Source organism: Frankliniella occidentalis, unplaced genomic scaffold, assembly GCF_000697945.3.
Source record: "Frankliniella occidentalis isolate FOCC.00 unplaced genomic scaffold, Focc_3.1 Scaffold84, whole genome shotgun sequence".
NCBI classification, from domain to species: Eukaryota; Metazoa; Arthropoda; class Insecta; order Thysanoptera; family Thripidae; genus Frankliniella; species Frankliniella occidentalis.
In genome coordinates, this window is record NW_026267213.1 from 888,936 (window position 1) to 889,548 (window position 613).

Here is a 613-nt window from a genome sequence, read left to right on the forward strand (position 1 = left end):
AACTAAACTAAAAATTTGAAAAACTACTTAGTTTCATCACCAAATATCAGAAAATTTTCTTTACGATAATGTAGAGGCTATATCCAAGGGGAGGGCGTACCCTAATTCTATAAGAACATGAAATTTGATTCTGCTGTGATCTGCAGCAGTGGTTTCATGAGGGTGGTGTGGTGATCGGGTAAGAACAACGAAGGGCTTTGCTTTTTATCTGTCCTTAAAATTTCATAAGCGTTATTGTATACAGCTGTTTGTTTCATGTATATCATTGCTGACTTTGTTTCAACTCTGAAAATTTAATACCCGTTAAAAGATAAAACTTTTTGCTATTATTTTCTATTTTTTAAATTGGTTGATCCATTATGTGGTTTAGTGAGTGGTGAAAATTAACTCAAAATTGACTACTTAACTTAATGTCTGGACTTCTATGAATCACTCATTAGCTTTAATTAAAAGACACGTTCCTATCAGTCTTTATCAATTATTCAACAAAAGTCAGCTGACAGTTGCTATGTGCATTCTTTTCTTCCAGCCAAATTTTGGGTACTTTAAATTTCAGGACGCCCTCCGCCTACCTCCGCCGCCTACCTCCGCCGCCGAGCCGAGCGGCCGAGTC